Here is a 25,668-nt window from a genome sequence, read left to right as displayed (position 1 = left end):
ATACAAGGTTTTATTTTCCTGAGGTATACATTGTTTTGGTTGACCCTATATTACATAATTATGTATTTCTGCCCTGCCCTCAGAAATGGGATTTTGTGTCTCTTGTTCTAGACTTTTCTTTCACTTACACTGTGTTGTGGACATGGTGTCTGTTCTGGTTTACACCTGAGGCTCCCCCAAAGCCTCCTGAGTGCTTGGATTCCCTGGCTGACAGCTGATCTGCTGTTTGGAGGTGGGAAGAGGCAGGTCACTGGGGACCTGGCCTGGAGGGGCTAGCTCTCTCCTCTGCTGCTCCTTTCATTCCCTCAGCTTCCTGGTCACCTGCCACCAGCAGCTCTTCTCCATCCAGGCCCTTCCATCCTGTCCCTTTTGCCCTGCAGCCAGCTGCCCATACACTGAAACCTCTACACACTGTGAGCCAAAATCCACCGCTTCCTCCTTAAGTGATGGCTGTCAGGTATTGTGTGTCAGCAGTGAGGAAAGTGATCAGGACAGTACCCAATCAGCACACACAGCTCTGCCTTGTTTTAAGTCGCGGTGTCCTCAGATGATGTCCTGTAACCCACTTCCTGGTTGGTGAACTCTCCCCTCCCATAGAGTATTTCCTGCTACTGTAAAAACACCTGCACCTACATGTTATATGTACACCATGACTTTTTTGTGAGGATAACTCGGTGGGAGGGATCCCTACAAGTAAAACTGTTAAGAAGTTAAAAAATATTAGATATTCCTTCAGAAAAACGTGTTACTAATTTACAGTCTCATCTACTGAATCAGAAGGTCCAGCGGAAAGTTAGCTCAGACCTTGTCCTCTATTGGATAGCTCTGAACATTCTGACTTAGTCCTTTTATCTTGCCATTTAAGAGCCCTATAATTGAGTGACATCTTTTCCTGGTATATGGTCACTTGTATTTTTCTATGAAGTGGCTCTTCTTTTTTCCCTTTATTTTTTAAAATAGAGAATAAAATCAATCAAAACAAACCAGTGTAAGAGATATAGGACTTCCAAACATTATGAAATCAACAATAGTTACCATCTGATGTCTTCAAAATAGCTGCAGATATACTCAGACACAGTAAAATCAAACAGAACAGAATAGAATAGAAACAATAAAAACAATGAATGCAATAAAGGATTTCAAAACAAGCCAGTAGTAAATTCAGAATTGCTACCATAATATAGCTTACTATCTTTGAAATAGCTGCTCCTGCCATCAGATTTAACATAATCAAACAAAACAAAAGAGAATAAAATCCAATCCAAGAAAACAATAGAAACAATACAAGACCTTAAAACAAGACCATAGGGAGTCAACAGTGGTTGCAACCCTCAGAAGGAGATGTCCCCCTAGATGCCACCCTGTGTACTGCTAGCCTCTATCCCAGGATCAGACCACTGGCCCTACCCCTGCCGGGTCAGTGAAACACCGAACACCATAGGCATCCAATCGCATTTTACCTCCGCAGCTATCATCACCGCTAGTGTTTCTCCTGATAAGCCATCGCTCATGAGGTAGGGGGTAGGCAGTAGAAAATTGTGTTTCTTGTTTGAAGCCTGCATCAGAAGGGACTGGGGTCCGTTGCTCCCAGTCTTGCAGTGGCCCGCACATGGTGCTGGTTCCCAGATGGTGCTTGCTTGCTGGGGTGGCCTTGTTCTCCCTCTCCCCAGTCTGCAAATGGCTGAGTGGCTCGTTTTCTATTAATTTTTTTTTTAACTTACTGATTTTCAAGAACTTTTTGTTTGTGAAGGAAACACATCATTTGTTCTGTGTGATACAAATCTTTCACTAACTTTGTTTATGGTATGTTTGCTTTGTATTTTTCCTTATATCAAAGGGCTTGCTTATGTCAAAATTCTTTTCCTTTTTTGGTCTAAATGTTATATAATGTAAAGGATTCTGCATCACTGCCTGGTGACAGTGACTTTCTTAGTCTCCCGAGATTCACAGTTTGCATCCAGGAGTTAGCTAGGGGGCATGCAGAAGCAAACGGGTGCACTTGCCGGGCAAGCCCCCAGGAACCAGGCTCCAAGGTTTCTAGAAGACGCAGGTCGGGCTGTCACATGGTACTTCCAAACAAATGCTCCCTCGTGCTAGGGCTGAGCATGAAGACTGAGCGCTGGGAGCAGAAGCCTTCCCCTTCTGCTCCGGCCCTCAAACCTCTGGGCCCCCCTCAGCCATCCTCACTGCTAAGCCCTGAATCACAGCAGCACACAATTTTAGAGTCAGGAGAAGCCTTATGGATTGTAGGCGTCTGTGCAAAATTTACAGTCAAGGCAATAGAAGTAAAGTTCAAGACCACAGACAGTGACAGGTAGGCGGGAGGTCTAGGAGTCTGAAGGTCTTGTTGAACGCAGCCAACCTCCCCTACTACCCAAGCCCCTCTTTGGCTTCTGGTAGAGCTAGTCAGTGGCCCTGGATGATTCCCCAGAGATGCCTGTGCCACCTGTGTCTGCGCCCAGTGGTGAAGAGAAGAGCTGAAAGTAGGTAGGAGCTTTGCGATCCTTTGGAATGGCTGTGGGGGTTTCTGTGGTCTTGGGGCAGAACTGAGCACCAAGCAGGATTCAACGGTTGAACGCCGTCCCTCGCAGGAGGCCCAGGAAGTCCACTTTGGACATGTGTGGAGTCTGTGCTGAACGGTGGGGTGGAAGGCTTTTGAGTCCCCTGAGATGGAATGGGAGTGAAGAGGTGCTTTTCATAGCTGGGATAAAATACACGCCACCAACAATTTAAGGGAGGAGAGATTTAATGACTTACCTTTTCAGGGGGTTCAGTCCATAGCTAACTGGTTTCAAAGCAGAAACATCATGGTAGAAGGGCATGGTGGAGCAAAATTATTCATGGCAGCCAGGAATCAGAGTACAGGGAAAGTGTTCTCAAGAGAGACATACCTCCACAGCAGGTCCCAGTGACCACCTCCTCCAGCTGGGCCCCATCCCCATGGCACACTCTGCTTTGAACGTCAGTGGATTCATTCATGTGGGAGTGTATCACCCTCATGATCCAGTCACTTCTGCAAGTCTCTCAGTCAAGTTGACAGTTAAGACGAACTGGCATGGGCAGGGAATGGGGACGAGGTGAGGGGGATGCCCAGTCTTTTCTGCCCAGTGGTGGCATGGGTCAGATGTGAGAGGTCTCCATCTTCTGCATTCCAGGCTACCATTTCAACCCCTTCCCCCAGACCAGATGCCCCAAGTCAGGGGAACCTATATGGCTCCCACCTTCTTAGCCTTTAGCTATAAGCTTAAAGCACACCCGATCTCCACCTGGCTCCCTGTGGGACACCATCTTCCCTGTCCCTGAAGGACTCTGCACAGCTCACATCTTGGGTGGCTGAGTCTGAGTCCCCAGCCCAGATGACAGCCCAGCCCTGCCCTCCTCATGGTGAACACTGGTGTCCTCTGTAGCTGCTCACCCTGTGGCATCACACCCAGAACATCCCTGTGTGGTAGTGGCCTAGCCACAGTGCTGACGTGACTGTGGTGTAGGTTCCTCAGGGATCTCCGGAGAGGCTGCTCTGTCAGCAGGGTCCCCAAGTGCTGCATCTCAGCTGTTCCCCTGGGAGCTGGGCTTATGACTTTCCAGAGCATCCGGGGAACTCACTGTGGTGAGCTGTGGGCAACACAAAGGTGGCAAGAAGGGTCGTGGCAGCTGCTTCAGGGACGATTCTGGAGAGCAGCTCCCTACCAGATCCCGACTTGGCATCCAGGCTCTCGGTGGAAACACCTTGCTTCTCTTCTGTTTCTGCCTGAGAACCAGGCCTGTTTAGATGCATGTATCCCAAGGAGGGCACTGGTCCTCTGGTCTCTCATTCAGATGCTCACTTGGCCAGCAGTGGCCCTGGGAGACATACAGCAGCAAACAATGAAGGCAGAGATCAGAGGCCCCACAGGGAGTGACTTTATATTCACTGGAGAAACCAACCCTCTTGGGGACCCAGAGGACTGTTCAGCGTTCTGGGGGACTCAACCTCTCACCCAGGCCAAGCTTCTCTGTCACTTTCCTGTGGTTCCAGGAACACCCAGCCCTTCTTGCAGCCCCCACACCTGGATTGGCACGTGGATCCTGCTAGATGTGACCCCTGGAGTGGTAGAGAACTCCTCTATGACGAATCCAGACTGTTCATGCTTTCAAATATTAAATTCTGTTCAGAATATTAAATAATTTCCTCTTCAGTGATCCCAGTAAATTTAATTAGCTCTTGTTCTCCCAATAGAGTTGTCTCTTGGTTTCTGAAATGTTGTGTTCATGGGGAAGGAGGCGGAGTGCTGGTGGTGTGTGGGGTGGACTGCCTCCCATGGCTGCCGGTGCCCAGTGTCCAGGGCCCTGGGGGAGGAGGGCAGGGACATAGAGCTCTGAAGTCGTCCATGCATTCTTGGGATGAGGGGCAGTGAAAACCTGAGAGGTCCAGTGAGTACCAACAAAGGGCAGGTTATAAGGGACAGTCCTGGAACTCCAGGAAGCTGCCATTCTCTCTCTGGCAGGAGAAGAGAGGGTAACCCCTCCACGTCCTGTAACGAGAGCTGTGATATCAATCTCCATTCAGCATTCTTCTCTCCACCCTCTGTCTGAGGCTCTGGGAGCTGCAGCAGCCTTGTGGTGGGCTGGTTTCCCTGCTGAGTGCACAGTGGCTCACTGGAGAGGTCACAAACATTGTCAGACATGTGCAGTGACTCCTAGGAACTGCTGTGATGGGACAAAGCTTCAGAGAAAGCGTGGTTCCCTAGCTGCCTGGGTCCTTTGGTCCCTCCTCTGTCTTCTGCCCCCGACTGGTACTGAGAACCATTCCTGGCCTCCCTGGGCTGGAAGGTCCTGGGCTGGGAAGGGCAGGTGAAGCACTGAGGGGTGATGCACCCTCCCGGATCCCAACCTCAGCCTGGAAGTCCAAATCTGGATCCTTGGCCACCTCCAAAGTTGGCTCCATCCATACAGCACTGAAGAACAACTGCTTTTCTTCTCGGGGTCTCTTCACTGCCCACATCATGTTCATGCCCAAGGCGATGCTCCAGAACTCTTTAGATCCACAAATACCACACTGTTTCTTGAAAAGTCCAGGGCATGTGTGGTGATGCAAAGACATGAGAGTTAGTTACTTCTCCACACGTGCAGTGGAGCTGCCCAGTGGAGCTGCATGCTGGCGTCCCTGGGGAGGCTCCATGTCCTGATCTCAGAGTCCCATTCTGATGGGCAGCTGGGCTTGGTGCTGGCTGCTGTCTGGACATCCACTTTGGATATCTCCCAGGTAAATCTGGATGCAGGCGACACATATCAGCAACAGCAGAGACCGCAGTTAGAAGACCGTGGCCTCCATCCTGGCCTCTTTCCCCAGAAAGCCCCATGAATTGCTTATCTTGGACACTTAGTTTCCTTGGACAAGAAAGCTGACCCCATAATATTACTCTGAGAGTTAAATGGGAAAACACCCATTAGGTGCCCAGCTCAGAAAAGGCACCAATAAACACCACTGACAAGTTGTCTCCTGATTCATAACCTTTAAAAACATTTATTTAAGAATAGTGAAATTTCTAGAACTTGGGTTCAAATAACAGTTGCTGGGTAGGGGCTCCTCAAAGAGTCAGATGGAGGGTGACACGTATCCTCACCGGGTGGGGAAAGTGCCTTGCTGGGTAAGGCCAGCTAAGCAATTTAAAACAACCTGAAAGAAAGTGGTCAAGAGGTCAGATGGGGCCACACGTGATGGGTGTTTCCTCCTAGTATGAGCAAAGCTGTCTCTCAGCCTTTCCTTTGCAGCACAGTTTGACTCTGGCCTCTGAGAGACAAATAAAAACCACAGCAGCAACAAGAGGGCTCCCGAATGGGCAGTGATTCATTTTCTTTTTTTTTTTGTCTTTTTCCTTTTTATCGGTACCAGGGATCGAACTCACGACTGCCTGCTTTCAAGGCAGGTGCTTATGCCGCTGAGCTAAACCCCCAGCCCCGTGATTAATTTTCATAATTAGTACTGGGTCCAGTCTGCATTGGAGTGGCTCCGTGTTCTGCTGACCCCTCTTTCTAAGGCGCTCTGGGGCTCCCCAGTTGTAGGCACGAGGCCCCGCCCACGTTCTGAGTCCCGTAAACCCTACTGGGTAGATGATCCCCATGTTTGCTGGAAGCCAGCTTCTATTTCTCCTTCCCTTCCTTCCCTTGGGACTCTGTACTGTTTCTGATCAAATGTTTCAAAACTTTCTCATGTTTTTCCTGATTACAAATGCAACTCGGAGCCAACATAATAAATGTAGAATATGCAATAAAATTTAAAAAAAGAACACACCCAAATCACCCGTTGTCCGCTGGCACAGAGGCAATAGCTGCTGGCCCCGGGAGCAAGTCCTTCCGGCCGTGTTGAGAGGCCTATGAGTATATTTGGGATTTCATTTAACACTTTATAAGCTCCTTGCTACAGTATTCGTATTCTTCTACAATAGCGGTTTTAATGAGTGCACAAATTATTTACCGAGTACCCTAGAGTTGGCCGGTTTAGTTTGTTTTCAATCTTTTGATGTTATAAGCAATGTTGCAAATATTCTAGCACATTAATCTTTCAAGATAAATCTTCACATGTTCCCAACAATCTCCTTAGGGCAAATTCCTACAAGTGGAATTGCTGAGTGAAAGGTTAAACACATTTTGAAAGCTTTTGATCTGCGCACCAGTCCGCCCACCAGATAGATGAGGGTGACTTTGGATCCCCAGCACTGTGTGGGAGAGGTCACCTCTCAGCCACCCATGACTCCCCAAGGGTAATCAGCGTTTTCCAGACTGGCAAGGGAGAGGGGAGAGTATGGAAGGGTTTTTGTTTGGATTCACATTGCTTTATGACTGGTAAGATGCTACACTTTTTCCGCAGCGAGGTCATTTTTCAGTCTTCTTGTGTACGTTGCCTCTTCAAGCCCCTGCCTGCTGGTCCCTTTCAGCATATGTGCCCATCTTTGGTATTTAAAGATGGCGTTGGAGGAGACGATGGCCGTGTTACTGTGTGGGCCTATGGATGAAAATATTGATAGACGATGGCAAGGCTTCTCCGTGGGCAGAGTGTTTCCTTGTGTTTTTCTTAGAGCGCTTGCCATGTGGCATGGTCAGCGAGCTGTCTCCCCATCTGCCTTTCCCTGCCACCTTCCGTGGGTGAGGGCAGGGTGGATCGGCTTGCACATGTGACTCCTGAATCTGTGAATGAAGGAGATGCCAAGTGAGCATTGCCTTCATGGGTAAAAGGTGAAGTTGTGCACGAAGGTGGTGTGGGACTTTGTCTTTATGTGACACTTGGTGAGAGGTTAAAGGCAACGTCTACTCAGCTCACCTCCAAGCTGCAGCCAGGTGGAAAAGTCATTTTGGCAAGGATATAAATGCGGCTGAACACACGGCCAACACTAAGAATGGGGTGTCCAGCGGGTGAGAAATGAATTTTCCCTGAAGTGACTGGAGGCAGGGAGCCAACCTCCAGAAGGTCCTCCAGAGGACAGGGTCCTCCCCTCTCAGTGTTCCCCACCCTTAAGGTGCTGCCTTCACATCTTTAGTCCAAGATGACTCAAGATTCCTTGTGTTCCAAGCCACTGGGGAAGAAAGTCTGAGTTGCTTTCCCTGCAGACATGAACTGGGCTTGTAGATGTTACTTCCCTTTTCGTATTATTGACCAAACAGAATCATGTGATCATAACCTAGCTGCAAAGGAAGCTGTGTATAATCTTGGGCAATGAAATGCCAGGCTCACAATTGGGGAGTCTTATTAGTATTCAAGAAAGGAGCCTGAATACAGCGGTTAGGAACATACCCCTTGCAAATGGGAAGAAGTTCCTAGTCTGCACTGTTGTTGTTGACTTTAATATTAAACACCTGCAGCATCATTGGAGGCCTGCTAATTCCCTGGCAGAGGAGCAAAAGCTTATGAGGCTTGTCAGCCTAAGCAGGGCAAGGATATTGAGTGTCCAGTCCTGGGTGGGGAGGACACTCCAGGAGGAAGGCCATCCTCCTGTTATTTGCTAACATGCACTATGCACTGGACAGGAAGTATCTATTGTCCAGGCTGGGAGGGGAGTGTGTGTGGGCTGTTAGAAGGGGCAAGTTCCTGAAGGGAAGTCCTCATCCATTTGACCTCTGGCAGTGGTCCTTTTACCCCTGACTCCCTGGGCTTTTTTACTCTCACCCGAACTATGAAGACATAAGATTGTCACTCTTGTTCCTGTCATGCTATTGAGGTATGTTCCACGAACTGTTCATAACATGCCTTTCTCCTGGAGCAACCTCAGGAGTATAACAAGCTTCTCACTCCCCACCAAAGCCCGTCTCCCCACAACACAATGGTCCCCGTACATGTGGGATGGTGAATGGATGAGGAATGGGCAAGAGGAGGCCTGATGCCTGTCTCTGCTCAATTCAGATATTTTAAGAAATAAAGACACATGTCCATATGAGTGTGTATAGCACACTGATTTGTAATGGGAAACAACTCAAATGTACAATCGGGATAACCAGAGTATAGCACACTCCAAATGAAGTATTGCTTGGCAATGAAAAAGGAACACACCATTGCTGCATGCAACCACATGGATGCTTCTCAGGATGGGAATGTCCCCTGCTAACTCCCTGTGAGCTGTACACCATGGGCCTTCTCTTCCCAGATGATCTGAAGCACAGTGAGTCTGAGACAATGTGGGTCATGTGGAAATCTTGGTAGCAGACAAGAGAACATAGGAGACTGAGTTAATACCAGGTATTAGGACAAGTCCACTTTCAGGTGAGTTTCAGATTTAGGTGGACTTTCCTGGCAGGTGTAGCCAAGAACCCAGTTGGTTCTGCAAGATGATGCTCTACCCTTGGATGTCCTGGCCACCTGGTGGGGGGGCTCCCGGGATGCATTTCAGTGTGGTACAGAGCTCCTCCCTCACAGGAGCTGGAAGAGCAGGGCGCTTACTCTCCCAGCTCTCTTGCTGTGAGTCCAGAATTGGACAGCCAGGTAAGTCTACAGTCACTGGACCCAGTGACCTGTCAAGGTCACCAGGGAAACAGGGGAGGTGTCTCTGCTCTCCCTGGGGGAAGCCATGGTCGGATGCTTGAGGCATCACACTTCATGTAGAAGTGGCATTTGACATCTCCCAGAGCTTCCCTCACAGACACTGCATACTTAGCAACTTAAAACAAGAGAGAGTTTGCAGGGGCTGCCCGCTCGGTGTCTCTGACAGGCAGGGTCAGCTGTATCCTGCTCAACCCGAGGCTTAGGTCAAGCTCTTCAGTGAGGGAATGACTCAGCTATAGGACACAGTGAGGGGTCAGATGGCAGAACCTAAGCATAATACAGAAGCTCCAGGTTTAAACTTCCCAGGAGAGGGAGAAGAGCCCCACACCCACACCTGCACCCACTCTGGACATGTGTGCAGAAGCAGCAGCTAGAGATGAGGCTGCAGGTGGCTGGGGTGGAGGACAGTGAGCAGAAAGCGCATTAAGGAGGGCACTGTTGCTGTTGGGCCTGTCCCAGCCACACTGGGGTCCTCCGAGGAGCTCATGCAATTTTAGGAGGCACTGAGCTGGCAGGGGTTGCCTGAGAGACACCTGCAGGACTGCGTGTGCGGTGCATACTCGTATGTGTGTTTGTGCATAGCCAAGAATGTGGGTATGTGTATGTGTGTGTGCCTGAGCTTAGTGAAGCCTGGTGGTGCAAGAAGGAGTCGTGGTCCCCTGTTCTCCTTCCTCCTGCATCCCCCCAAAAGCCAGAACCAGGCCAGTCACTGGGGGGTGGCACTTTCCAACTATGCAGGTCTCCACAGTGGGCTGCCAAGGGAGGTAGTAAACGTCTCCCTTTAGAGCAGACCCTGGGCAATGTTCTGTGGAGGTGGCTGGGAGTGATGAGCAGGACCAGAGGGTCACCAGGCCACCCTGTTCTGAAGCTTGTCTGTGTCCATTAAAAAAATGCTTGCAGCGATGGAATACTGTGTGTCTCGATTCATGTTCCTGGAACCTCGAAATATGGCCTTATTTGGAAGTAAGGTTGGGGCAAGCCTAAGTGGTGAAGATGGAGTCCCATGGGAGCAGGGGGACTGCCCAGTGGCTGATGTCCCTGTGCACAGACAGAGGCCACATGAAGACTGGGGCCAAGGTGGGAGCCACAGCACTGGGAGCTTAGCGGGGAAGAAGGCGATAGGGTCTCTCTGGCCACCTTTGCAGGGAGCCTGGCCCTGCTGACACCTTCATTTTGGACTTCTGACCTCCAGGACGTCAAGGAAATACCTTTCTGGGTTTTGATTCTTTGCTTCATGGTCCTGGGGATTGAACTCAGAGTCTTTGCACCGGGCTATATCTCCAACCCTTTAAAATTTTGAGACAGGGTATTGCTAACTCACTAAGTTGCCCAAGCTGGGCTAGAATTTGAGATCCTCCTGCATCAGCCTCCCAGAGTGCTGGGATTAAACCATCAATTTCATCAAAGCTTTGTTGTGGCAGTCACAGGACCCTGATCTACTCTCCTGCCCCTGCCCCAGGCAGTCTGTGCGCCTGGTTGTAGATGCAAAGCTCTCTAGGTTTTACCCTCTCACCTCTGCAGAACTTCAAATGAAATGGGAAATTTCTGCTGTGTTTTTCACAATGCTATATCCCCACCTTTTTCTTTTAAAACTATTTGATGCTCATATTTTAACATCTGTGCACATTTTAATGAGATTAGGGCTTGGCCGGAGCTGTAAGGAGGATGCCAGTGCGTTTCTTGCCTCTGTCTCGCTCCCGGGAGCACAGAGCCAGACGTGGGCCCTCATTATCTTCGGCTCAATGTCCCTGCACCCTCCCCCAGGGTCTCTTTCATTTCTCCTCCTCCTTGTCTCTCTCCAGGATCCTAAACCCAGTTTACATTTGCTTCTTGCTGAAGGTGATGCGGGAACCCAGGGAAAGAACCCATTAAAATTCAGACGTTTTGCCTGCACGATTCTAAACACCTGGACTTGGAGAAACAGAGAATCAGACTGATTTTCCAATGTGTTTCCAGATGTTTCTCATCACGTGGGCACCCCACTCTTTTCCATCCTCCAGAAAATCCATTTGTCCAAAGGACGCGTGCTCCGCCAGCGGACGCAGCCTGCATCTCTGTCCTCCTATGACTTCTGCTCAGATGTGGCCGAGCACATTTGCACAAAAGCACCAGGAGCACTGCCTCTGTGGAGCTGGCTCTGCGCGACTTTCTTCTCCCAGGATTGCCTGGGGTTGCCTAGCAATCCGACACCACCAGGCCGCTGCTGCAGACCCATAGCTTAGGTGGAGTTTTTCTGTTTTTAATTTGTGTACTGGGTGGGCACTCGGAATCAACAGTGGATCTACCAGGTTGCAGAGGAATGTGCTGCCCCCAGGGCTGCGGAACCTGTCCCGGGAGTTCTGGGTTCTGGCCGAGTCTCCTCAGCAAACCTCACTCAGCCATCCCCTCCAACATTCCCGTTGGTGTGCCAAGAGGGACCTGGCCACTTGCAAATGGTCCACCCTCCAGAAGGCAGTGGGGGATGGATGGCAACTGGCACTGATACGGAACTAAGCACTTTTTTTTTTTTCCAGTGCTGGGAATTGAATCCAGTGCCTTCACATTGAGTTTTATCCCAGCTCTTTTTATATTTTTTATTTTGAGACAAAGTCTTGCTAATTCTAATTTGCCCAAGATGTGCTAAAACTTGTTATCCTCCTGCCTTGGCCTCCCAGAGTGCTGGGATGACAGATGTGCACCACCACGCCCAGCTCATGGTCTCTTAAATAAAACAAGCTGTCCAGCCAAGAGGATTCACATGGCCTTGCAGACATGCCGCCTGCTCCCCTATGTGCCCAGTGACTGGGGCAGCGTCCAAGGCTGAGTGCCATGTCTGGAGTGTCCAGCAAGTCCTCCATGCTAGGGCCTCAGTCTCCTCATCTGTCCTGTTGGAGACCACATGAAATGACTCAGAAGTTACTCCCAGCTATGACGAATCCTTTGACAGTGAAACCACAGGAGCAGATGACATCACAGAGGAGAAGGAGGAGGAGGAAGAGGAGGAGGAGGAGGAAGAGGAGGAGGAGGAAGAAGAGGAGGAGGAGGAAGAGGAGGAGCAAGCAGAACGAGGCCTGGTGCATGCCTCTGGCAAGCTGTCATGCAGGGAGCAGCAGGGAGAGACAGATGGAGGAGTCTGGACAGCAGGCTCAGGACAGAGGAGCCACAGAGGGCCCCAGAGGAGCCCCAGAGGGCCACAGAGGAGGCTGTGCAAAGTGTCCCACAGGGGGAGTTGGCCACAGGGCCACCTGCCCATGGGAACCGAAGGAGCATGGGCTGGGCTGCTTGGAGGTGGGGCTGCTCCTGTTCCCCTAAACTGGCATCTACGTTGGGGAACAGGGAGGGGAAGGTGGCCTAGGGACTTGGGATGTCCTGAAAGCACAGGAGAAATAAAAGAGGCCAGGCTGGGAGGATTCAGGACATGAGGGGAGATCAGGACAAGGGAGGAGGAGGCATAGGTGACAGGGGCAGGTGACTTGGGGCACAAAGCTGTCCCCCGAGGTGAAGGAAGCTGGGTGTAGGGAGGAGTGCACCTCTCCACCTCCCTGGCTGCTGCATAGCTAGAGCTCCTGCCTGGCAGCCCAGACCTTGTAAGGGGAGTGTCTGTCAGCCTGAGTTCCAAGGTGGCCCACTGCATATTCCATGGGGCCCAGAGGGACACAGGATGCCACAAGCCCTGAGGGGTGAAAGCTTCTACGCAGAACATTAGTGGAGGCCTCAGGAATCCATTCCATCAGGTTGCCTGCGTCTTGCACAGGTGGGAACCCTCACGACAAGTCTCCATGAGTCCTTAGTGCCCAGATGGCAGACCAGAGGAGAGAGGCATCTGTGATGATGTCAGTAAGCCTGGATTGGGGGAGGGGCAGCGATACAAATCTGTGTGTGTGACGGAGTGACCAGGAGGTCTAGGCTGCATAAGGCAAACATAATTCACTCTGTTGGATTAAAACACCAGTAGAGCCTAGCACAGGGGTGCATGCTTGTAATCCCAGCACTCTGGGAGGCTGAAGCAGGCAGGTCACAAATTGGAGCTCAGTCTGGGGAACTAGTAATATAGTAAGACCCTGTCTCAAAAACAAAACAAAACAAAACCAAAACGGGCTTGGAGAGACAGCTAGGTGAGATAGTCCTGTGTTTAATCCCCAGTACTGCAAAAATCAAATCAAATCAAATCAAACAAAATAAACCAACTGAGTACCAGGTATAACATCGACTCTGCAGTAGCCTGCAGTACTACTGACCCTAACTTTGAAAGCTGATGATGGGAAAGATGCCCCTTAGATTGGGTTTTCCTTAACACTATATTGCTGGAGATCCTACTTCTATACACCACTGACTTCCCTAGGAGTGAATGTGCAAGGTGATGGACACAGAAATGGTCCTCCGGTGTCCTTCTGGCCTGGGAGGGGACAAAGGGGAAAGTCTCAGGCCTCAGTTGCTTAGCAATTTTCAAGAATCCCTTTTGGGAGTAAGCAGGGCATGAGGGGACCTGGGGAAAAGAGACCCCAGCCAGGGTGTCCAGTCTGGTGATGGAGTGAGCAGCTGATCTGTCTTTTAGTTCCCAGTCACAGGGAGCTCCTTCCCTTTCTATGATTAGAGTAAGGTAAGATAATTCCAAGGGCTGAAATGCATGTTTAGCTTATCCCGTGGTGCTGCAGACAGGGGAGTGGGAACTCCATCTCAGCCTGGGCCAGGTTCATACCGTGTCTCGGACATTTTAGTGATGACAGCCCTCAATGTGTCTGTGTACTGGGTAGCTGGCGGTGTGGCTTCCACACGCCACTTTGGACGAGGGCCTCTTGCCTAGTGTACAGCTGCTCTCCTGCCAATGCCTTCTCTGTCCTGCACACCTGGCTTCTTGTTTTCTTAGCGGAGGCTCGGAGGTCATCTCTTCCTCATTACCCTCACTTTCATGCTCTCCCTCATTGTTTTGTTGGAGCACATCCTGCAGTAGCTGGAAGATGGCACACAGGAGATATTGTTTCTGACACCTTACCTATTCAAATGTCTTTATTTTAATTCACTTTTTATTGCCATGTTAGTTAAGTAGAAGATTCTAGGCTGGACATCCCTCCCTGTTGGTGTTTTGAAGGCGTCTCTGTCATTTGCTAGCTTGCCCTGCTGCAGCTGCTGAAAATTCAGGAGTTCTCATCCCTGCTCTTTGTCATGGTACTCGGACACCAGAGGGAGCTTGCTTAGGTTTCTGTAGTGAGTGCCTTGATGTGGGTCAATCTCCACCCATTGTGTGTAGAATTTGAAGATTCATTTTCATTCCTGGGAAAACTTCTTGAATTAAATAATTTGTGATTGTCTGTCTGTCTCTCTATGGAGGACTCCTTTGTGTGAACGCAGACTTTCATGAACATGGCATCTAATTTTTCCTCCTTCCTTTCTTATTTTTTCCTCTTTGTCTTTTTGCTGTGCCTTCTGGGACATTTGCGTACTTTTATCTTCCAACCAGTCTGTTGAGGGCTTTTTTTTCCTTTTTGTTTCGGTTCTCATGCTTTTAATTTCCCAGCCCTTTTTGTTCTCTAAATGTTCTCCTTAAAATAGCATCCTGCTCTTGGTTCTGGGATGCAATATCTCCTCTGATCTCTTCGAGGATATTAAATATGGCTATTTCTGATATTTCCTCCGTGCCTAAGTCTGTTTCTTCAAAGCTCTCCCCACCCACCTGACCCACCCTGGTGGTTGTCTTGTTGGGTTTCCTCCCCAGGGCTGTCTGAAGGGCTCCAGGAGCCTCAGAGGAGGGCAGCTCCAGGCTGGGCAGGGTCGTGCCTGGAGGTCCTCTCTGGAGAGACCAACTGAGGACCTGGCTGAGAAATGGCAAAGCTGTCTTTTTAAGATTTCCTCTTAGTGCTGGGCAGTTTTCCCCAGGGGACACTCCTCTGGCTGCTGGTTTGGAGGGTGAAGGCCAGGTGTCAGTGCTGTGGGGCAGGGAGAAGGCTCTCTGCCAAAGTGCCCTTCTCTCCTTGCTTTGACTCCCCAGAAAAAGCACCCAGGGCCATCCAGCCCTGTCCAGCCCTCTGGCTTCCTCTCCACAGGTGCCGGGCCTGCTGGTTCTAAGCCTTCGAGGGTTTTGTTTGTCACCTCCATGGACTGCACCCCCAGCCTCGGGTTTCATGCAGCTGACAGCCCTTTATTGGTGTCTTTTCTTCTGCTTTCCAGTATGCGGGGATTTTTACCTTAAAAAAAAAATCTCTTTTTGTAGTTTTAGTGAGGTTTTCACAGACAGCAAAGTGGTCTGTGCGCTCAGCTGTCAGCCTGAGCAAACCTCCCTTTGTTTCTTTTCTAAACGTACTGCAAAGGCCTATTTCCAGTTCCGCCCTAGCCAGTCATGTCTTTAAAAATAAAGTTTCCAAATTAGAGGTTTCAAAGATTCTTGGAGGTGGCACCCCCAAGGGAAGGCACCCTGGCTGGCCCCAGTGTGAGGGTTCACAGACTGGCCTCAGCAGCCTCCTCTGGGCAGAGCCCTATGGACAGCAGCTAGGCCTGAAGGGCAAGCCCCCTGGGGCCTGTCCCCAGTGAACACCTGCGAAGGGTAGGCAGGTGCCCCAGCGGTTTTACTGCAGGTGCCAACTTCAATTCCCATCTGCTGTCCTCGAGGGCTGACTCCATGCCCTGCCCTGCTCTGGATGGGATGGGCAGAACATAGTGTTGTCTTCAAAGAATGACCTGGAGGGTGATAATGGGGACCCGCAAGACATAATTCTCTCCTCTTGCACCTGCTTGCAGCTGCATCAGATGCACGTGTCCTGCCACTTCCTAGCACATGCAGCACGTGGGTGGCTTGAGACCTCTCTCTTTGGCTCTGCAGAGCAAGGAGACCTGGACAGAGAGAAAGGACCCCCAGGCAGGAAGACCATGGATGATGGGGACGGGGTGGCGGGGAGGAGGCACTGCAGCAAAGAGAAGCAAGAGGCATGCCACAGCAGACAGGTGAGTGATGGGGTGTGGGTGGGCTCAGCCACTACTCACAGGCCCTGAAAGCCTGGACCATCTGACAGCAGAGGGCAGAGAGAGCAATTAGGTTTTTTGAATAGGGATGTGCCATTTCAAATCTGGGGCTGGGGAAAGTTCATTCAACCAAGCAGCTGCTTCCCTTGAAGACAAGGCATTTATCTGGTGTTTAGCTGCAGAGCCAAGCAGCTGACTTGGAACTGCGGAGCACGATTCCCACGGGCCACGACAGATCAATGGCTCACACAGGCCCAAGGGCCAGAAATTAAAAGCATTAAGCTCCTGAGTGGGCAGCAGCCACTTGTCTTGGGCACTGCCTCTCCTTTCTCTGCAGGGAAGGCAGCCAGTAGCCTGGGGCTGCAGCACGGAACCACAAACCCCTTGCCTTAGGGCTCTGAATCCCTCAGGTTCGCCCTGAACCCCAGCTTCTCTTTTTGCCTCACGCTGTAAAGCAGTACGGTCAGGTACACGGAGGCATCTGATGTTCCAGAAGCAGCGCAGGAGTCAGGGCCACCTGGGGACAGGTTTTCCATTTGTTCTGAGCCGGGAAGGTCTTCAGAGGGTGCCACCCAAGTGTGATGTCTCTAGTTTTAGAACAGTCTCTGGGGCCTGCCCAACCCTGTTTGGGATCCAGGTCCCTTGTCCACCTCTGGTGTTGAATACCAAGGCCTGAGTCCACTCCCCTCCCGGGTCTCATCCTGCCAGCCCAAAACACCCCTAGTCTTCTTCCCAGTCTCAGCACCCTGTCCCAAGCCTAGAGACCCCACAGCAGGATCCTTTAGTCTGGACTGGGACAGGGCGTCCCCGAGCTCCTGATTGTAGGCAAATCCTGAGCCGACCTGGGTGGAAACACTGAGGGAGATCAGGTTGACCAAATTGGACAATGCTGTGGCCGGGTCTTGGAGTGGACCTGGTCACTCCATTCGGAGGGGCAGGAAGACACCATTAACGTGGATACTGAAAGAAGAGGCTATGAATGTTAGCTGGGAAGGGACATCCATCCTTTTGCTCTGTGATGAAGTCCCGTTTGCGGGGGGGGGGGGGGGAGTGGCGGCGAGATGTTTCCCAGAGATAGGCAGGAGTATAGTGGGGAGGGGGTACTGTTAAGGACTGCCTGGACTGGCTCGTCCCAAGAGCCATCCGAGTGGGGGCGGGGAGGAGAGGCGGGACCCTGGGCGGTGCTTGAGCTGACCGGGCAGCACTGGGCTCTGGGTGCCCTGCGCGTGTTGCCCATCACTTTACGCCCTTGCTCCACTGGACTGACAGGGAACCTGCAGAGCGTGTCCCCACTCGGCCCGCCCCCGAGCCTCCCCCACCCCCGGCGCCGCCGCCGGAGACCCCTCCCTCAGCACGCGCTGCGCTCCCCAGCCGCCGCGTGCTGCCGCTGCCTTCTCGCTCCAGTCGAGCCAGCCAGAGGAACGGGAGAGAAAGGGGGGTGGGGAGCGAGAGCGCGAGAGGAGAGGCGAGGAGAGGAGGAGCGGAGAGGAGCGGAGCGGAGCGGAGCGGAGAGGAGAGGCGGCGGCAGCGCGGAGCCTCCCAGGACAGCGGCGCGGCGCGGCCCCGGGCAGCTCGCGTGGTGTTGGAGACGCCGCGGCCGCCGCCCCAGCCCGGCCTCGCGCGCCCCTCGCCGCCGGCTCGCCAGTGCGGCCGGAATGCAGCCGGGGCATGGCCGCCGGTGCCCCATCACCTACCGCGGGGAGCGTGGAGCCTGTGAGTAGTCCGACCTGCGGGGCGCCTCGCCCTGCGGCGCTCATCACCATCGCGACGCGTGAGCCGATGGTGGGGGCTCGGGCCCGGGAGGGGCGCTTAAGACCCCGCGGCGGGAGGCGGGGCTGCAGACGGCGGGCAGGGACCTGGGACCGGGATAGAGCAGAGGTCGCGCTGGGAGGGTGGTGCCCTTGGGGTCAGAGGTTCTGGCGCGGGGTTTTCCAGTTTCCTCCGGGGCTGGGGTCCGGGCGCGTGTCACCGCAAGGGACCGGGAGGCGATTTTGTGAATGGAAAGGCCCGGGGTCAGGCTCTATGGAGACGCCGGGGAGTCCCGCGCGGCGTGACCGTGTGTGCAGCGGCGGAGGCACAATGCCCGGCTCGGGGAACTCCCCGGCGGGGGAGGCCAAGGCGCAAGGAGATCCCGGCCCGCGGGTCGGGTCCGGGGAGGCGGCCCAGGCTGCAGGCAGGCCCGGGGGAGTCCTGACAGGAGTCCTCCTTTAGGAGAGTCACTGCAAAGGTGGAAGGCTCTAAGGAGCTGTGGGAAGGCATGGGGTCTCCGGGTCCTCCAGGAGGACCAGGGCCCGGGCGCCGCGGAGTGCGCGGGGGCAGAGTGGCGGGGGCGGTCTCGCGCAGCGCCCTCCGTGGGGCGCCGGGGGAGGGGTGCACCCGGCCGCGGAGACCGGGAGTGGCTGAGCTAGGCTCCGGCGCGCGCCCAGGATGCCTTCCCCAAGCTTCGACTGCCCCCATGCTGGTGTAGCCCGTCCAGGAATCCACGCCAGGGCGCGTTGGCACACCCCTGGCCCAAACTTTCTGCCCTGATGCCTCAGAAAGCCTCGAGCTTGCCCTCGGAACGGCAGTCTCCCGCGATGTCTCAGGGCATGAGGCTGGGGTCGTTTTGGGGCTCGGGTCGCCTCAACCTTACACTGCGGCGCGGAGCCTCCCCTGGCGCGTGGCTCCGCAGTGCTCGGCCGACCCGGGCCCTCACCCAGTCTGTGTGCGACAGAGATGTGGCCACCATCGTCCTAAACAGTCAGCACCTCACGTGGAGTGGGGGTGGGATGTTTCCGGATTCCGGCAGGGGCGGGGGCCCAGCGAGATGGGTCAAAACTCCTGGATGACTGAGCTGACCCCGGTCTGCTCCTGCTTTCCGGAGGTTCTGTTATTTAAAGGTTACTTTTAAATGGACTCCCGCTGGGCCCTAGCCCCGGGGCGCCAGACACCAGGCGGTGCAGGCCAAGGGCTGGGGCGGAGGGATCCGTCCCTGGGAGAGTCCCTTCCTCCGGCAGCTCGAGGTGAAGTCACTTCCCTGGAGCGCCAGGTTGTTAATTTCTTGCCTATAACGCAGACTTGGTAGGGACGCCCTAGGCGCGCACCCGGGAGCCCAGGGCACTTAGCGCCCAGCAGCTACGGGGCGAATGGAGTGGGGTCTCCTGTAATGAGGTCTTTTAGCCAGAAGCCGGCTTTGGTTTTACTAGTCTGCAAAAAATAATGAAAAAAAAAAGTATAAACATTGCGGCAAAGCGTGCTCATTAAGTGTGAATCGCGGGCTTGGGGCGGATGTCTTAATTAGGCTGCGTTAACGGGGATATTACACTAATTAAAACCAGACCCTCCAGGTGAGCGAGAATTGTGACGCGAGAGGGGGAGAAAGTTGTAGAAAAGGCGCTGGCTGATGAGAGCTGGGGGCTGGTGGCGCGAGGAGGCCGCTGGGTGCTGGCAGGTGGGGTCCGGGGGAGGCATGGGGTGGAGGGGCGCCTTCTGAGGACCGCCTACCCCGCCCCCGCCCCTGTGAGCCAGGAGCTCCCTCCGGCGGGTGCGTGCGAAGGGAGAACAGAGGCTGCCACCCCCGCCCCTCCCGAGGGACTGGAGGCCTCCCTGCGTGGGCGCTGGACTCTCTGCGCACTCCTGGAAGCCACGCTTAACCCCTCATTTCTCGGCTGGGAGAGTCTGGGAATGCTGGGGTGTTCCTGGGAGGGAGTGGGTGAGGTAGGGAACCCCAAAGAGGTTAAGGAGCAGAGGGAAAAAAAAACCCGCCGAGACAGTCTGGCTTAGCAGGCAACTGCGTGCCAGGAGAGGGCTTGCTAGTGGCGCGTGGGCTGTTTGCGCTGGAGCCGCCAGGGTTTCCTGGCCCGAGTTTCCCGTTTCTAACAGCACCCCCACCCCAAACACACACACCCCTCGACGTAGAAGGAGAACAGACAATTGCTCTGGTCCACCTTCCCCAGGGACCCTGCGGCCTCAGGGGCCTCTGGAGAAACCCAGAGTCCGGGAAAGACCCTTTAGGCTCTGGCTCCGACGCTGCTGAGCCCTCGCTGCTAACGCGCTGTGCGATGACCTAGGGTAGAGCGGTCGCGGGCTCCTGTCTTCACTGTCCTTCTACAGAGACCAGAGGCCAGGCTGGAAAAAGACGGGCCTGCCACTTGGCGCGCAGTCGGCCAGCACCAAGGACAGGGCCAGGAGCGCGCTCCAGAGACCTAAACTCTTGTCCTGGTGGGGGAAGGGCAGGGCGCTGGAGGTACAGCCAGAGGCAGGCAGCCCAGGGCCAGCAGAAAGGTAATTACAGCGAGGAGGTCTCCTGGGTCCCATGAGGAAGCAGGCCTTCTGTCCTGCTCCTGCCACTCTCAACCCTGAATTCGGCGAGATGGAGAGAGAAATGGAGTTCTTGTTATGTAGGGATGAGCTAACAAGGGTGTGATCAGAGAAAGTGCCATCCCCAGGTTTGGTCCTGACCTTGGCCACGCTGGTTCAACGTGCCGTTGCCTCTTCTCCCCTGAAGCCTCCCTTGCCTGGCCTTCCCCAGCCTAGCATTGCCCTGACTGTAGAACTCGAAGGTACCCTGCTCCCATGGGCAGGATCCTGGTTGATTTAGATCCCTTTCCTGCACCTGCCCCAGAAGAGAGCATTGTCTGAGTCGCCTGTGGGATCAGAAGGGGTGGCGTACACAGTAGTGCTCCCGTCCCACCCAGAGGTGCCAGGGGAGGCCGTGTGGTGGGGGCGGTGAAGGGGAGGAGAACGTCTCCGTGGACACAGGGCCATTATGCTGCTTGTGGAATTGAAATGTATCTCAGTGACCGTGGCGTGGGGCTCACCTCCACCAGCCATCCGCGTGCCTGCAATCTGTGGTCGGTTGTCTCTCTGTGTTTATTTATTTCCTCACTCCTGCTCTATACTCTGTTATAAAGACAAATGGAACCTGACACGCAGCTGACATGCAGTGAGGAATTTTTTATTTTTAAACAAGTGAAGGGGAAAAACCATCTTGAAAGTTTCCGCCTTCCACGCAGATGCTGCTCCCAGGGAGCCTGTCCCTCCCCAGATCCTCGCTTGCAACAGGCTGTGCTCCTGGCCGAGGCAGGGACTGGACACGTTCCATTTGTACCTAATCTTTTGGACTAGCTGCAGTTCCTCCTGTCTTTTATGTTTTCACAGCCTCCTGGGACATTCAGGCGGCCCAAACATCTTATTTTCTGCTGCCTCTCTGGAGTTGGTGGCTTTTGGAGTCATTGTGGTTTCTTTCTTATTTGTGATATTTTGGTTCCGCATCCTCTTAGCGTCTACCTCTCTCTCTTTCTTCTGTGGATTCGTGTGCTATTTCCTATAGTACCTGTGGGACTAGAGGACAGCCCTTGATTGCCAGGTGGATGTTAGTTAGAAGGGAGTGAGCCCCTTGCTCTATCTTGGGGATCCACAGGGGATGAGCACCCTGTTTTAAAGAACACCTCCAGAGGCAGGTGTGGTGGCACGTGCCTTTGATCCTACAGTTTGGGAGGCTGAGGCATGAGGATTGCAAATTTAAGCCCAATCTGGGCAACTTAGTGACTTAACGAGACCCTGTCTGAAAATAAAAAAATAAAAAGGACTGCAGATGTAGCTCAGTGCAAAGCTTCAATTCCTAGGACTGAAAAAAAAAAAACAACTTGCAAAAGACAAAAAGAACCTCGTGGCCTGTCCTGATGTGAATGACACACCTTTCTGGTATAGCACACTTAGTAAATTAGTGTGCTATTATTACAGTTTCTCCAACACTTAAGCTGGCATCAAAACAAGCCTTAAGAAGGTGGCTTGAGATAATAAAGAGCATAAAATCTGTTACTTTATTCAAAAGTGTTCTGTCTGGCAGCCCCAGGCAGGCTCATAGACTGTAAATTGCTCTTTTCAAAGTAGTGGGGAGTCTGGAGGGAAGGGGCAGGACTGAGCACCTTTCCTGCAGGAGCCAGGGCGCCTCCGTGAGAGCCCACCAGTGGGCAGGTGCTCAAGACCTGGGGAAGGACAGTGGACCTTAGCAGAGACTTAGGGTTCTCAAGCTGTGCTGCCCTGCGGAACAGGACTCCTGTGATCATACTGACTACCACGATTACTGAGGCTGAGGTGGGAATATTTCTTCTCCAGGAGCAAAGAAGAGTTAGGCATCCTCTCTAGTTCTTGGACCTTTGTGTGCTCCGTGTGAACCAGGTTAACTGCTGTGTGTCAGCTGGACGTTCCCATTCTCTAGGTCTTGGTGAGCAAACTCTGAGCACCCTCCCTGTCCTCCGTTTTTCTTGTACTGCTCCACCCAGCCAGCTCATTTTGCCCGAAACACTGGCAATGGAGGCCTCACTCTGAAAGAATCAGGAAGGAGACAGCCAAACCCGAGGGAGGTGGACTGCCCGCGGAAGGTCCCACCAGCAGGGCAGCAAGCTGTGAGTTCTGGGGAATCTCTGGAAGTTAAAACGAAACACCGTGTCTAGCCTCATCTCCACTCCTGTGTGGCCAGGGCCCAGCTCTTGCTGATGACCCTGGCCAAGAGGGGGCTTGTGACTTGTGTCACCCCACACTGGGGTCTTCAGGGTCCACAGTTTCCTCTGAGGACAAAGAGCAGAGAGGTCCAGATGATCAAAGGTTTTCTTTTAAGGTTCAATCACTGAAGGCTGGCACGCAGTCCCAGAAGAGCAGGAAGGAGGGGAAAGTGGATATTTTTAGCAGAACTTACCCACTTACCACTTCGCTCAGGGGCTGTACTGAGAGGGTTCTCCCACGATTCCAGGAGAGCTGCAGAGAGCCTGGCTGCCTCCTCCCTCCCTCCTGCTTTCCAGGGCTCCATGCAATCCCAGCCCTCACCCAGGATGCTTGTTCCCTGATCAGAGGCTGGACCACCCTTCTGGCACTGAGGGGCAGTGCCCAGGAACCTGGGGAGGAGGCTGATGGTCAGGTTTGCCTAATTTAGCCCTTTTAGAGACCAGTTCTGTTTCAGATGCTGAAATTGCCTAGGCCAGGCATCTGCTGCCACCAGACTCTGCAGTTTCCTGGATATAATGTGTGCACCGAAGAGAGGTGAATGGCCTGGGCCTTTATTGGCTAAGGCATCTTGTCTTGCTTCAAACTTTGCCTCCACCAAAACAAATATGCAAACAAAATGTGACCCAGGCCCTCAAAATCAAATTCTTTCATGTAGGGCCACCGATACAGTGGTAGAGGCTGTGGACTGCACAAGCCTAGGGCACAGCCACATCTCCAGCTGTGAACAGACAAATCAGCAAGGGCTGCAGTCCTGTTCCCCATGGTCCCTTGTCTGTGACCCCAAATGAGGTGGAGGGACGAAGATGGTGTCTTGAGTCTAGGTGCCTTTCCTGCTCCTCTTCCCCAAAATTCTCCAGGCATCTGATAGCTACTGGGCTGGGCCTTACATGGCAGAAGAGTTTTCTTGTAGGCAGAGATGATGAGAACACAGAGAAGCAGGCTGTTCTCGGCAGTGAAGGCTTTTTATATAAAACCATCCGTCGGAGCCCAAAGACATGAAGTGTACTTGCATCAAACGGGAAGATTCAGTGTAGACAGAGCTTTAAGGAGGTGTACATACCTCGGTTTAGATAATTGTCACTAAACATTAATAGCTCAAAATCCTTCCCGAATACAAATGCAACATTTCCTTAATGGTCTAAGTAGGAAATAACCAGTCCTTCCTGGAGCTTTGTCCAGAGGATCAGGTGCAGGGCACAGCTCTGGGGTGTGTCCGTGAGAGCTGCTGGGCATCTTGGCATCAAAGCTTCTGGTGCTGACTTCTTCCCAGTCTGACCTGTTTCAGTCACTGTTCTCATCACCACGACAAAACACCCGCCGCCTGCAGCCTCAGGAGGAGAGGTTTATTTTGGCTTACGTTTTCAGCTGGCCCCAAAGCAGGATGGTGTAGGGGGGAGGCACAGTGGTAGGTAAGCTGCCCACCTCATAGCAGTCAAGGGGAAAGGGCTACAGGCCACACCCATAGTGACCTGGACCATCTGCAGGCAGCTGTAGCACAGCCCCGCCCGCCCGTGAGTGCTTGAGGCTGTTTTCAGCAGGGAGCTACTGAAATGACTTCAGAACATCTGAGCTTGCTGCTTCTGCACCTTTGTGTCCCCGAGTGCCCCTCGATTTTCCATCCCAGAGATAAAAGGAGACTCTGAACCTTGCTTTGGCAGGGTGGGCATGGATAGGCTCTTGATGGCCTCCACGAGACACCAACCCATTTGGCCTTGATGTCCAACCATGTGACGTGACACCTAGTTAGCTTTGGGAGGTGACTGTCAAGGGCAGCTTCCCTAACATTGTGTCTCAGCCCTTCCCCCTGCCTCTCCATGGATGGCTTTTAAGAACCACCGTCTCCCCACCCCGCCCAGGACAGCCACTTTTACATGCGTACTTAGATGGGACACAGCTTTTGAACAACGCTCAGCATTTAGTTACCTTTCACGAGCTCCCAGAGGGATAGACATTTTACCTGTCAGTGCCATGAGTGGACCCAGCCACTTTTGTGGGCCGGGCAGGGCCAGCATGAGGCCAGGCTCTGGGGAGTGGCAGGATTGCCTGTGGCATGGGGTGGAGAAGGGACACAGACCTTCCAACTCTGTCATCCAGGGCGGGTGCTGAGACCTGTCTTTGCTCCGCTGGGACACAGAGACTGTGCCCTCCACAGCCAGGTGCCTGGCATGGTGGGGACAGTGCCCCTTCCTTGGTGTGGCCACTTGTCAGTGGGGTGAGGGTCAGGCCTGGGGAGGTGGCTCTGAACTGTTTCATGGCTGCAAGTAGATAATGTCACTTCAGATGGCTCCAGGGGAAGCTGCTGGGCCAGAGTGCTAGGAGACCACTGTCCCTGCAGTGGACCGCTGCATTTCTCTGCAGCAAGATGGGGAAACAAGGGAACCTCATGAATCTGGGAACCTGGAAGGTCTCCAAGGGGCAGCCCAGCACCTGCCATTCTCAAGACCACCCTGTGGCCTAGCAGGAAGGTGTGAGGTCCCGACTGGGCAGCTGTGGGCGCGGGGTCACCCTGGCCGGGTATATAGGGAGCGGTGGGTTTCCAGTCTGTGGTGTGTCCCTAGGGGCCACTGTCTCTCTCGTGCTGCCTCTGCTGCGGGACGGGGACCCACAGCGTGAGGGGGTTGGCAGCAAGTGCCTGTGCCTTTGCAGGGGACGTGGTCTTGGGTTAGGAGAGGTGGACCAGGCTGATGCCAGCTGATTTTCCACGATGAAGAGGAATAAGAATCATGAGCCTCCTTCGCCCACCCTTCCTGATCCCTCTGTGCCCGTGGGCGGCTGCTCTGGCCCTTCTCACTCAGGCCAGTGGCTCCCTCCCATCTGCTTTCAGCATGGGGATGTTTCTGGGTCTTGGGACTCAGTGCACAAAACACCAGAGCGCCACTTTGCGAGGCCCATTAGGAACACACAGAAAGCCTGCCCTGCTTCTTTGGAATATCCACTCACCGATGTGTTGCCATTAAGGATGGCTCGGGGCCTAATGCAGGGACAGGCAGGGAGAAGCCAGGGCCCAGGGGTTCCTGCTCAGGCTTCTGTAGACTGCGGGTGGACGCAGCATCCATGCCCTTCCCGGCTGCCTTTTCTCACGCAGCTCATAACACAGCTGGTAGTGCTTGCTGTGGGCTTCAGAGTGTTGCTCTGCGCAGGTACATTAGGCAAGTATTTTGGAATCTTAGCAGAAAGGAGAAGTGCTGGAGAAACTTAAGGTGAGAATTATTGTTGTCAGCAGTGTAGTATTATAATCA

General features: G+C 53.2%; 1 protein-coding gene across 2 annotated transcripts in view; it reads left to right on the top strand.

The window, feature by feature from the left end:
• The first annotated feature begins 17,514 nt into the window (after positions 1–17,514).
• Positions 17,515–25,668, top strand: part of Rbfox3 (RNA binding fox-1 homolog 3) — a 391,380-nt gene continuing 383,226 nt past the window's right edge. For both annotated transcript variants that reach the window (XM_063242534.1, XM_005001422.3), the window contains exon 1: positions 17,515–17,656. The gene's annotated coding sequence lies outside the window, so the exon portion shown is untranslated. The remainder of the gene's footprint in view (positions 17,657–25,668) is intronic.

Source organism: Cavia porcellus, unplaced genomic scaffold, assembly GCF_034190915.1.
Source record: "Cavia porcellus strain 051 isolate PalLab524CR breed Dunkin Hartley unplaced genomic scaffold, mCavPor4.1 scaffold_32, whole genome shotgun sequence".
NCBI classification, from domain to species: domain Eukaryota; kingdom Metazoa; phylum Chordata; class Mammalia; order Rodentia; family Caviidae; genus Cavia; species Cavia porcellus.
Note: the sequence above shows the minus strand (reverse complement) of the source record. Positions and strands in the feature narration are given on the sequence as shown.